Here is a 13,287-nt window from a genome sequence, read left to right as displayed (position 1 = left end):
TGTCTTGTAATGGCATTTTCCTCTGCGACAATGGCTTTATTAAAGTTAAAAATAACTGGGCTAATTTGGGAAGCTGTGGCGAGTCCCCAGCCTTTATCTGTTCACCTCAATCTTTGATCCAGACTTATCGTTGACATTTTTCTAAGGCGCACTTTTCATGTGTAGGATTAGAGTTGGACAGGAAGATACCTCTTCTAGATCCTGGCATAAATTCTGCTGCATGGTCAGAGCACTGTTACACTACGCACTGCTTCTAAAAATACTGTGACAATATTTTGGTCTTGTGTCACCTGGATATGTGAACGTGTGTTAGCAGCGTCTCATCTCCTTCAGAAGGACACCGGGATGGGGCCCTCATGCGCTCACACTGGAACAAGACCCTTGTCGTCATTTTCAGTATATTTGACCTGAAATGTGATGTTTTCCCCTCTGTGTCAAATGTGCCTTATTAAACCCGCCAAACATCTGTGCATGCGAAGTGTTGACTGGTGTTTTCATCAGTAAGGCAGGTTGGGGTTACCTCAGCATGCCATCACAAAAAAGGTACTTTGTGCACCATGTCACACCTTCCTGCCTGCATTATGTAAACAGTTGGCGTTGTCTACAAAGAGGATGGCTTATTTTTTATTATATTTTCAGTGTGAATATAAACAAGTATTAATTATTAATGATGAATGGTGATTACTCAATAGTGATATTTTTGCAATTAATTCCTTCTAATCTCTGCAGTATAATAAGAACTTTGACAGTGAAATAAGATGGCATACAGCAAAATCCCCAGTGATGAATTAACCAGAGCCTTGAATTAACACTTAGTGTTCATTTACATGCGTCTGGATGCAAATCAGCTGTAACAGGCTGGGCTTGAAGTCCCAGTGGACACACAATGTCAGACCATCACTCAGCCGCGTAATTTCTCAACCTTCTTTTACAAAATTCTGATTGATCCCGATTCTCATTTTCATTATTGTAATTTTAAAAAAATCTGCCACATTTGTTTGCTGTCAAACTGGTGTTATTTATGTACGTATTTCAGCCTTGCCATTTCATGATTATTAATCATGAACATTGGAGCTATAAACAGTCTCCCAGTCTCCTAGCCGCTGCCTGACTTCCATTCAGTTCTGTCCCCGCCCTTTTGCTCGTTTTCATTCTGTCTCCCTCTTTCTCATTCTCTCTCTCCCACACACTTCTAGCACGCACACCTACAGTCTACCATCCAAGTCTCTGTTGCTAAGCGACGGGCGATGTGCGATGGAGTGCTCTTATGAGAGTGACATTTGTCCAGCGTAATTTTATCATCAGAGACGGTTGATTCTCGCAATCGGTGTATTTGAGTAAAGGCTCTGCATTCTCCCGCTAGCTTGCTGCCGCTTCACTGTGAATATAAAGACTCGCTTGATTTTGACTAGACATGAGCAACGTAGCATTAGCGTCTTCCTCGCTTGACGCAGGGGCTTGTGGGGGATTCGGGAGAGTCAGGAAGAGCTGATGACGTGGATGTAGGATTCAGTTGATATTCTGAGTCGCTCCCTTTGCTGTGAGCTTTGTAATAGTCACATGACCAGGGCATGAACCCCCCCCCCCCCCCCCCAACCATTTTTTGCTGCCCTGTTGCTTCATGCTTTTGATTGGTCCCTGGAGCCGTCCCGGCTTTTATTTTGACAAACGAGCGTGATAAAGAGCACTTACTGAGTATTGATTAATGGTGGCTATTAACAAAGGCAGGAAGATGTGCTGCGTGTCCTGCCCGTGTTGCTTTGCCTGCGGCCCTCGTGAAGGGGATGAGTAAGCCCGTGGATTAGCGGTGTGGATTGACGTACTGTAAGGCTAAAAGGCGGCGCTTAGCCTTAAGATGGAGGCTGCGTGGCTGCTTCTGATGTGGGAGGTCCGAGACACGCAGTTCACACTAAGTGCTCTTGTCTTTCCCGTCCCCTTTCAGTCTGATGTGAAAACGAATGGGCAATGTTGGCTTCATAATGGCTACAATAGCAGTCTGGCTATAGCTGTGGCTAACCTGTCAAAGTGCCCCCAGCCAAATGGACAGATGTGGTATAAATGTCTAAAGAGGCAGAGAGGATGTGGAGTGCTGTTCTACTTGTACAGGAGACAGACACCAAGCACAGCTGCCTTTCCTCACAGCCCTGTAAATCACTTATTTTTCGTCTCTTCTGCTAAAAACATCTTCCCTAAATTTAGCAGAAAGTATATTTACATTGTATAGCAAATAATGTTTTCTGTGTTTGTTGGATTCTGATTTGTTCGTTGGAGACTGGCCAGTGGCAGCAGACTGATTTGCCAGTGTTAGCATGTAGTGTATTGTATATGTACTTGTGTGTATGTGTGTGTGGGGGTTTTCCTAGAGAAAGAGAGTGAAAGAGAGTGGGGCAGTGTGTGTGTGAGGGGTGAGGGAGTTGATTCATTGTTGAAATCATCTCATATAAAAACTGCTGTCACTTCATTTCATAATTCACTCTGACACAATCCCTTTTTGTGTAGTATTTCTTTTTATTTTATTGCCTGAGCTGTGAGTGTGTTTCAGTGAGAGGACAGGCCAGCTTGGGTCTGACTCAGCTTGGCAGAAGCCTCTGACACATAATGCTGACTGAGGGGTGAATGCGGCTTCTCCAGGGCAGGGCAGAGCGCTGGGCAGACACCGCCGCCCTTCAGGACGCTCTGGGAACTCCACACAGGGCTTTTAGTCATGGGTCAAGTGCAGTTGGCTCAGAGGTCTTCATCCTTTTCTGAAGTATGAAATGACATAATTTTTCTATTATACTACTCAGATTTAATGCTGTTTCTGAAGGCTAAAATGTGATTTTAGTAGTCTGTACTGTGCGGGTATTTGTTGATGTTGTGATACCGCTTGGCCAGTCAAAATAATGTGTATTTAAAAATGTTTAATAGTTTATACAAAGGGCAGACGCCAGTGTAATAATCAGTTTTCATAAGAACAGAGCATAAAGGAATAATTTGATAAAAAAGAAACTTTAATTAAAATCACTAACATACAAGTAACAGAAGTGTATATATATACACACACACACACACACACACACACACACACACACACACACACCATGTAGCCGCTTGCAAAACAACTGCATCAGACTCTTTCTTCAGCCCTCATCTGATGACGTATTTTCAAGTCCACTTGCTAGTGTGGTTCATCACACTGTACTATATATAGTTCTCTATAAGAAGTACCTTGCAGAGCTGAAATCTGTGAAGTTGATCAAAAGTGAGTGGCCATGGTTGCTGAAGCTTCCTGAGAGCAGGCTTGTGTCTGGACGCTCACTGTGTCTGGACGCTCACAGGCTAACCACACTACGCTAGCTCATCCATCGCTCCACCCTCTACACCAGCTCATCCATCACTCCACCCTCTACACCAGCTCATCCACCACTCCACCCTCTACACCGGCTCATCCATCACTCCACCCTCTACACCAGCTCATCCATCACTCCACCCTCTACACCGGCTAATCCACCACTCCACCCTCTACACCGGCTCATCCACCACTCCACCCTCTACACCGGCTAATCCACCACTCCACCCTCTACACCGGCTAATCCACCACTCCACCCTCTACACCGGCTCATCCACCACTCCACCCTCTACACCAGCTCATCCATCACTCCACCCTCTACACCGGCTCATCCACCACTCCACCCTTTACACCAGCTCATCCACCACTCCACCCTCTACACCGGCTCATCCACCACTCCACCCTCTACACCGGCTCATCCACCACTCCACCCTCTACACCGGCTCATCCACCACTCCACCCTCTACACCGGCTCATCCATCACTCCACCCTCTACACCGGCTCATTCACCACTCCACCCTCTACACCGGCTCATCCACCACTCCACCCTCTACACCGGCTCATCCATCACTCCACCCTCTACACCGGCTCATTCACCACTCCACCCTCTACACCGGCTCATCCACCACTCCACCCTCTACACCGGCTCATCCATCACTCCACCCTCTACACCGGCTCATCCATCACTCCACCCTCTACACCAGCTCATTCATCACTCCACCCTCTACACCAGCTCATTCACCACTCCACCCTCTACACCGGCTCATCCATCACTCCACCCTCTACACCGGCTCATCCATCACTCCACCCTCTACACCGGCTCATCCATCACTCCACCCTCTACACCGGCTAATCCACCACTCCACCCTCTACACCAGCTCATCCACCACTCCACCCTCTACACCGGCTCATCCATCACTCCACCCTCTACACCGGCTCATCCATCACTCCACCCTCTACACCGGCTAATCCACCACTCCACCCTCTACACCGGCTCATCCACCACTCCACCCTCTACACCGGCTCATCCACCACTCCACCCTCTACACCGGCTCATCCACCACTCCACCCTCTACACCGGCTCATCCATCACTCCACCCTCTACACCGGCTCATCCACCACTCCACCCTCTACCTTCAGCCAGCACATGTGTCTAACGAGAAAACATTGCGTCTGCAGGAAGATGGCGGTAATGATGAAGGCACCGCCTTGCAGTAATATCCTGCCAGTCGCAGTGGTCCGGCCACACCAGTGCGCCTGCCTTCATCCTCCCTTCATCCCCCCCTTCATCCCCCCCTTCATCCTCCCTTCATCCCGCCTGGCTGATTTATGGTGTGGTTTGCAGTAAAGAGGGATAAGATGCTTTCAGGAGGCCGTATGATGGATGGCCAGGCATGGGTGTCGGGCGTTATGATATTTTATTTTTAAAAGAGTTGTGGTATTTCAGGAAGAGTGTCGGTGTCTCGTTACTCTCAGGGGTGTCCGCTGACTGTAAACACTGGCAGGAGTGTGGCCTCCTGGGGGGGGTGCTCACGGTGCCGGGCCAAGACCGGGCTTGCCTGGATTGGTGTCTCAGCGTGGAAGCCTGCAGAGGAGGTTTCACTGAAGCGTGCTGGACTGGGAGGACGTCCTGAATGATCAGATAAGAAGGCTTCATCCAACGGGACCTGACGGATTCCACGCCCGTGAGTGAGGGCGGACGAACAGATGGCCCGCTCAGAGTCATGTGCACTCGTCTCTGTCCGCTTTCATGAAATATTGAAAGACCCAGGATTACGATTTGGGAGCGGGCAGGGGACATTGTGAAGAGACACAATAAACATGTTCTGGAGCCAAATAGCAGCACCGCATCATTCATGAGCCCACGGTGCTTTCACCGCCACATCAAAATGGTCCATGATTGATGAGGTCACCTTTTAAAGATTTAACTGGACAAAGGGTTGTGGTCTAATACCATTGAGAGGGGGGGGGGGGGGTTACCTCTGAGCTTTGGCTCTTTTAAAAAATTCATTGAAAGGGCTGGGGTTAGCTGCTTCTAGACAAGGTCATTGATCGTCACAGGTCAGCCTGCCAGGAGCCAATTAGGGGGGGTGCGTGCTGTGGTCTTTCAGTCCCGCTGTAAGGGTGCTGATTGAGCCGGGGCAGGTCACACCCCCCTCGTGTGTCTCCTTCCTCACCTCCTTTAGTGGTGGCCGAGGGGGAGGTCTCACCTTAAAGTCCACCTAAAGAGCACGATGGCCTTTGTGCAGCGATTACAACAATCTTATTTGGGGGGGGGGGTGGACACATGGTGTCCTTGGTTGGCAAAGTTACACAAAGTGCAGTACTTAGTGTCGTGAGATAAAGCAAAGAAATTCTCCTCATAGTTGAATGTTTCATCGGGAATGTGCATGTGCACGTGAAGGGTGGTTTGATTACGTGTGCGTGTCAGACCTGGCTTATCTATGAGAGCACAACAGACATAACCTGGGGAAGCCAGAATAAACCCCCCCCCCCCCCCCCCCCCTTTCCATCAACAGCACACAGCCCTGCGAGAGCGTTATGAAAGCAGATATGGGCAGCGTTAATGAATTTTATGAGACATCATTACTTTGGTCCTTATCTCCTAATTGAAATCGCCGTGTGGCGTGTGGTGGTGCCCTCTCCCACGTGCTCGTGCGTGACGGCCGGCAGCAGGTCGCCGGGCCCAGAACTGCCCCCTGTTTACTGGGCGCTAATGGCAGAACTCTGAGCACAGATGGGAGTTTCATGGTGAGGAGATTTGGACAGCCCTCATACAGGAGGGAGGGAACCGGCTCTGACACAAACCTCGCCCGGCAAGGGATGAGGATCAGTCCCTGTTACACACACACACACACACACACACACACACACACACACACACACACACACACACACACACACTCTCTCACACACACACTCACATATGCTTGTTTGAGTTGTGCCCTTGAGAGGAAATAGTGCTTGTTGGAGCAATAAGAAATATGAAGACCCTGCTGTAGGTGTGTGAGCAGGCTGTGGCTATGGAGATGAGATGAAGCAGCAGGCAGGACAAACAGCCCTCGACGCTGGAAAACCCTGGAGAACATGAGTTATGAAAGACAGACTGGCCTGGGGAAGAACTTTCATTTCATTAGAAACTGAGACGAGGTCTTAATAAAAAATTCTGTTTCTCTTTGCAGAATTCTCCAGCTTTAGGCTATTTATTTATTCATATATTTATTTAAATGTTGATGTGGATTTGAAAAAGATATTGTGGCAGCAAAAAATATTCTTTGCATTCATCTTTTAGTGTTTGAGAAAGTATGTATTTGATGTCACTTAAGCTTTGCTAAAACGAAATTCCCTTTTAGAAGCTGATGATTCTAATCCCCAAAGACTTCTTGGCAAACAGTGCATCACCCAAATGGTCCCTAAAACACTTTACATAAGCAATTTCAAGTCATGCGATGTGACCTTAATGTGCGATTGCAAGCTAACTTTGTCATTGTTTAAAGAAGGGCTCTCCGAATGCACGGCACACCGAGGTGTTGTGCAGTTACCGTGGTGATTCAGGGGCCAATTAATTCCGCCCGCTGCTCGTGAGACTACGGCGTGCGGCAGGTCTGTGGACCTTTACCTGCTCGGGGCCGCCTGTGGACCCACATGCAGGCAGAGAGCACAGCTGGTGAGGGAGACGGCAGGTCCCCCCCCCCCCCCCCCCCCCCTTTTGGCCAGTGAGCCATGTAGATGAGGTGTCTTTATGTCTCCTTCTGTCCATCTGTCCATATTTTTCCCTCGCCTGGGTTCTGAGCGTCCATTACTGCCAGCAGGTAACGTAGGAAAACCAGGTCACGTTCTCTCCCTCCCGAGCCCTCCAGTCAACATTATTGCACCAGAGAAATTCCAAAAGACATCTGCTGAATGAAACAAGAAATGCGACATGTAAGCCACTGTGGCCCCCCCCCCCCCCCCCCCCCCATGGGAGGGCATTAGGATTATCAAAATAGGGCAGTCAGAGGCTTGTAACCGGACCTCGCCCATCCACACAATTCAGCAGTGAGCAGTTTTTTATGTGAGGGCACTGGTCCTGAACCACTCAGTCGGTGCGGGTCGAGGGCCCGCCTGAAGAGGCTCTGCAGTGGGGATGTTGTCCAGACGCTGCGTCACGTCTGAGTGGAGATGGGGGGGGGGGTTCTGAGACGGCGCTGCCTGTCTTTTAGTGGCTGTCCTTGGGTCGGCGCTCCAGGACAAAACCAGCAGGTGCTCGTGAGCTCTGATGCCGATCGCAACGCCGGCCACCGCCATGGCCTCCTGCCTGCTGATATTGGGAACGTGGTGGTTGTACGCCCAGACAAATCTTTAAATCCTCCCCAGACCTATGGGGCTTGACAATATTTATGCACGGGGGGACTCTTAACACTTCCGTGACAGGAACTGTGACAATAAGATAACCTTTCAGTTCCACCCCGCCCAACATGTATGGGAAGGAGAGCGAGTCTCTTCTGTCTGTTTCGCTGTTCGTGTTTCCCAATAGATTTCTCACCACTATCAGACTGAACCGCAGCAGCACCCCTGGTTTGAACCGAGCCGATGTGGAGCGATTGCTTTGGTCTGCAGCCCCTTCTCCCACACGTTCTGCCTCTTCTAGCTCGCTTTCAAGATGCCTCTCATACCATTAGTCAGAAGATGCTGCGTATGAATAACTGCTATTATGAAGAGAGGGTTTTTGTGTGTGAGTAGTCAAAATTATAACCCATAGTAGTCACGTAAGGGATTTCTGGAGTACTGCGATGTCACACTTCTACAGTAGCTGCGTTATCTTACGGCTGGGGTGAAGTGAGACCAGATCCACTTGAGAGAGACAGGCAGGGAGACAGTAGGCATAGATTACGTCCCTCCGTACCTCCGTACCTGTGTAAGCTTTAAGCCATTCCCTGAGCTTCCCTTTAAGTCTTAACCCCTAATCTGGGAGGCGGAGAGTCTGCCCGATGAGAATATATTTTACTTCTAAGAAAAATACATTTAAATGAAGTGAGTGGATTAAGAAATAAAGATGATCTGTTTCTGAAGATGCTGTAGAGGCTGACATTTTCTCTCTGACATTAAGTAACTATGGCAATAGTTTAAAAAAAAGGGAGGAGAGGGGGCGGTTGGTGGATTTTCTTTCTCCTGGCTCCTGGGGTGATGCTAAAAATAGAGTGTAGAGTGGAATTCAGCTTTCCCCAGCAATGCGAATGGAAGTTTCTAGAACAGCTGTGCTGAAGCCAAGCTGTGGTAAAAACAGTCTGGGTCATGTGACCTGTTCTCTGCCATTCATTATTAGATGATCTCCTCCCTAGTGGGGCTGTATCACAGACAATCCCATTTTCCATCAAGTCAATGATGATGTGCGTCACATCATGCAAAACCGATGATGTTTGTTTTCTGTCATTTTGTGTTTTTGTTTTTTGTTTAGTTTTGGGGTCCTGACAGAGACCTGGCTGTCCTTGGACTGTAAGGGGCGCTATCTCTACTTGATGAAGTGACGTTTCAGTATGGTTTCCAAACAGTCCTATTGCAGCCGGAGTGGTTGTGTGCTCTTCCCTAAGTGCCCGGTGTCACTCAGCAGAGCTGCACGGTTTAGTGTTTCCCAAAATGCGGTGGCAGTCTGGCATGTCCTGGAGGAAGCCGTGAATACGGCTAGTGCTGTCGTCCAATCACAGAGAGAACGGGAACTGGTTAAATAGCAACACCTAAAATATTCAAGTGGCAATGACATAGATGAAATACACAGATTAAATTAAACGTACAATTAAGTCATTTTGTGCTTATTCAGAATAAATTCTGAATAAGCAGAATTCTGAAATTTAAGCAGAAAATGAGGTCATTATCTAAATACACAATCTGGTGGTTGAACAATGAGTTCACCCTAAAATATTCTCCCCATTAATGAAGGTGCACACATCCATGCAGACGGAGTGGGAGAAGAACACACACACACACACACACACACACACACACACACACACACACACAGACAGACAGACAGACAGACAGACAGACAGACAGACAGACAGACAGACACACAGACAGACAGACACACAGACAGACAGACAGACAGACACAGACACAGACAGACAGACACAGACAGACAGACACAGACAGACAGACACAGACAGACAGACAGACACAGACAGACAGACAGACACAGACAGACAGACAGACAGACAGACAGACAGACAGACACACACACACACACACACACACAGAGAGAGAGCTCCAGACTCCCTCGGGCCGTCTGTCTGTCTGGATAGTGAGAAGGACCAGAGTGCACTGGGGCTTTGACATCACAGGTGTAAAGATAGCAGATGGTGTATCCTGTGGTGGGCAGCTCCAGAGACCCTTTCTGGGCTCCCACTGCAGGGTGCTCAAATGAAGTAGACTTTATTTCTTGTTTTCATGGTCCTTCTGGCCCACATGGCGGCCCCGTCCGCGGCCGGCTCTCTCCTCTGCTGACACTTTCCGCTGAGATGGTCTGAGCTGCTGGTGCTTCCGTCAAGCTGAGGAAACGTGATTGAAATGGCGCACGGGAGCCTGAATCTCATGCTGTAATCAGCTCTGAACATAGCGAGTGGTACCTGTTCTCTCTACCCCACACATTTACTTGTGTGAAGCACATGAAATTAGATGCTCAGGAAATCCCAGGCAGCGTAGATGGGGAATCCCCGAGAGTTTCGGGCCTTTTAATGTTCTTCCTCTGAGCGAGGTTGCCAGAGCTAGCGTAATGGACATAATTCTCCCTGCAGTGTGTGTTTCTTTAGAATGGAACATTACGTGAATTTAGAAGTGATAGTCACGACATCCTCTCAGGAAATCGTGTTTAATCCAAACCTGTCTCCCTTGTAGCAGCCAGCTCTTCTGAAGCACACTTCGTGATCTAGCTCAGAGCTGCCCCACAACAGTGGTGGACTACCAGGAGATGGTCGGTGTTGGGTCCTCCGGGCTGAATGGAACCTGGTTTACATTTACATTTACATTTATGGCATTTGGCAGACGCCCTTATCCAGAGCGACTTACATTTTTAACTCATTTTTATACAAGTGAGCAATTGAGGGTTAAGGGCCTTGCTCAGGGGCACCTCAGTCATGGCCTCAGGTCTGGGAATCGAACCCACGACCCTCCGGTCACAAGACCAGTTCCTTAACCGCCAGGCCATGACTGCCCTGTTTGACTGCACATGCTCGCCGCAATGTGTGGACAGCAGTGTTTACTGGTAATAACAGACTTGAGTGTGTCTGAGGTGCACGCTGGATCAGATTGGAAAGTGTTATGAAGTTTGAACAACCCACTCCTTTGATTTATGCCTATAGAAACTGCATTCTGAGAACATGGCCCTCATACACACTATCTGAAGAGCAGCTAGTAGACCTTTTATTGACACCGTTATTTGATAAAGCTAATTACTGGAGCACCAGCTGCCACTGTGGTGAATCATTATGGAATATAATGCAGTTGCAGCAACAGAGGCCTGTGTGTGTGTGTGTGTGTGTGTGTGTGTGTGTGTGTGTGTGTGTGTGTGTGTGTGTGTGTGTGTGTGTGTGTGTGTGTGTGTGTGTGTGTGTGTGTTGAACATCCACCTGCTTCTTGGTAAGGGCTTGTGTTTGAGTCCATGCAGAGGATTGTTGGAATTGCTCTGTTCTTTTAGCCCACAGAGTGTGTGAGTGTTTTAAACCTCTGAGTGTATAATTACAGTACCACTCCAAGATACATAATGCTGTTTTACATTACATCTACATAAAGACTGAAAGAAAAAAAAAAACAATGAAAGATGAATGACAGATTAGTCAAAATCAGTCCTGATGTGTGTAGCATGCAAAGACATAGCATGTCTCCTGAGACCAAGACAGGCTTTCTTCTCATTGTGCATGAGACTTGTGGGATCTTAATTCAGTGTGGAGGACAAGAAAGCAGTGGACATTTTTCCTGGATCCCACACTCTTCAGACGCACAACACTGCTGCCACATTCAGAAGGCCAGCGGATGGTGTAGAAATGTCATCAGAAAGTCATGAGTCATGCCTGAGATTGTCGATGGTGCTTCAGGCTTTGAGTCTAGGGATGGTTCTCTGAAGTTGCCTTAGCCAGCAGTCTTCTTCCTGGGCTAAGTCGAGCTTTTTAGTTCAACTGCTATGTCTCAGACACCTGTGTAGACAGGACCAGATCTAAAAACTTCCCTGGTTCATCTTTTCCATTGGAGATATGTTAAAATATACATAGTCTTTGTGTGTTTACCAGGGACAAACCAGGTTTTTCTTCTGCAGTATACCAGGTCAGCTGTTGTTTTTCAGTCTGAGGGCAGATACTGCCAATTAGCGAAATGCTGTTTGGGTTTGGAGCACTGTTACTGTTTGAACAATAAGACACTTATGGCGTATGTGAGCAATATTACAAATTTTTGTCACAGTTATCACAATATGCCTGTTTGTTCTCAGAACATGTTGACCAACCCGGCACTTCAGTGAAACACTAAAGAGCCTGTAATAGTTAGAACTGCATACATACACTTATACCCTCTCTGTCCAAATAGGGCTTTAAAATGTTTTTAGATTTTGCAAATCGTTTGTTTTTTACTTTTGTAAACACTGAACATTGTTGTACTCAGTTTTGAATCAGGATGTTACTGCATGACTGTTTTGCAGTGCATTTTGTTCAGTTTATAAGCAAGCCTCAGAAAATCTAAATATCACGATGCACGTCATATCTCAGATAAGTACCTTCAGGTATTGTGCTGTTTTTTTTCACATTACCCAACCCTAATTCTGGAAATGTATTCAGAACAAGAGCTTGGATGTGCTTTGTACTGTGAATACACAGACAAAAAAAAAAAGAAAATCCTGACATCCAAAGTGCTTTTCTGTGTTGGGATCTTGAAATGGGGTGGTAGGGATTATCCACTTACACTTCAGCTCTGCAAATTGTAAACTCTACAAACAGAACTCTGTGTTTGAACAAAATATATTGGAATCTAAAGATTGAATTCGTAAGCAGAGCAAACACGTCGCGTGGACCACAGCACCGTCGCTCCTGGCCCTCTGACTGCCGTAGCTGCTACTCTGTGGGGGGGAGGCCGTGTCGATGGTCTCTCCCTCGTGTATGTTGCTAGGGCTGTTGTTCTTCCTCAGGAGGCGTTCATCAGTGTGCTTGCTGGAAGTATCTCAAACTTTCCATCACACATCATCACCGGTCCCCGGTGAGGTCCTCGAGGCGGCTCCAGAGAGCACAACTGATGAGCCCTCTGGCTGATGCAATGCCTTACGCTTTGACTTCAAAATACACTTTGACTTCAAAATTACTTTATCTGATCTGAAAATCTCCAGTTTTTCTGAATTCCTTTCCTTAGCAGGTCGTCTTAGCAGGCAAAGTAAAATGGGAGACATTTAGTATGCGGTTAACACGTAATAAGTGTTTCATGGTATAAGAGTGAGAGGAATAAAGGAAAGTTTTAGATCTATGAAATGTTTGATATATATTATTGATGATACGCTTCCCGTGCGGGGCTTGCTAAGCTACGGGACGTTAGCGAGCGGAGGGCCCTCCCTCTCCGCCCGCGTGTTCCCGCTTCAACAGGTCAGCTTCCTGCCGCGTCTGCCGCTGCTTCCTGTTTCCTCTGCTGGGCTGCTGGCTCTATACATTCCAAGAAATGAAGTGTCTTAGAGATGATACTGCAGTGGCATTAGCTGACGTGCCGCTGACGCTGTTAATAGCATTCACACAGAAGCCATGGCGGCTACCCTGCACGGCACGATTGGGAGATAACCAGAGCTTCTCTATTATCCGCAGTTGTATATGTCACAGTTTTCCACGTAAATTCAAGGCTCTACTAAGCAGGAAGGGTTGAAGAGCTTAAAAATACTCTCAATGAATTTGTAGTAGTGGCTCCTATTTCTGCATGAATGTAGCAGGGCTGTTGACACTAGTGTGGAGCGAACGGTGTTCCTG

The 13,287-nt window shown here is 47.7% G+C and overlaps 1 protein-coding gene across 8 annotated transcripts in view; it reads left to right on the top strand.

Annotated features, from left to right (window-relative positions):
• The window catches only part of kcnma1a (potassium large conductance calcium-activated channel, subfamily M, alpha member 1a), a 149,765-nt gene that overhangs the window by 21,195 nt on the left and 115,283 nt on the right, over positions 1-13,287 (top strand). The gene's annotated exons all lie outside the window — the stretch shown is intronic.

Source organism: Brachyhypopomus gauderio, chromosome 15 (assembly GCF_052324685.1).
Source record: "Brachyhypopomus gauderio isolate BG-103 chromosome 15, BGAUD_0.2, whole genome shotgun sequence".
NCBI classification, from domain to species: domain Eukaryota; kingdom Metazoa; phylum Chordata; class Actinopteri; order Gymnotiformes; family Hypopomidae; genus Brachyhypopomus; species Brachyhypopomus gauderio.
The sequence above is the reverse complement of the archived record's forward strand: the minus strand, read 5'-3'. Positions and strand labels throughout refer to the sequence as shown.